This window comes from Penaeus monodon, chromosome 29 (genome assembly GCF_015228065.2).
Source record: "Penaeus monodon isolate SGIC_2016 chromosome 29, NSTDA_Pmon_1, whole genome shotgun sequence".
Taxonomy (NCBI): Eukaryota; Metazoa; Arthropoda; class Malacostraca; order Decapoda; family Penaeidae; genus Penaeus; species Penaeus monodon.
The window spans coordinates 6,617,406-6,617,636 of NC_051414.1; the positions used below are offsets into that span (position 1 = coordinate 6,617,406).

General features: G+C 43.3%; 1 protein-coding gene across 1 annotated transcript in view; it reads left to right on the forward strand.

The window, feature by feature from the left end:
• The window catches only part of LOC119591917 (WD repeat domain phosphoinositide-interacting protein 3-like), a 15,949-nt gene that overhangs the window by 6,167 nt on the left and 9,551 nt on the right, over window positions 1–231 (forward strand). The gene's annotated exons all lie outside the window — the stretch shown is intronic.

A 231-nucleotide genomic window follows, 5' to 3' on the forward strand; every position in this document is an offset into this window, starting at 1 on the left:
CTATTACCTGTATGTGTAGGACGTTTGCCACATGCTTGGCCTCGATAGCCAGAGAGGGTATGAAAGGTAATAGGAGAAGTGCGATATAAGATATGAATATTATACATGAAATACATCTCTACACCCCTCCCCCCTGTCCCCACCCTTACCCTGGAAGACAAAGAATCCTCCATGTATTCATGACTGGATAGTATACGGCAAGTTACAACCTAATAAGGATACTGAACCAAC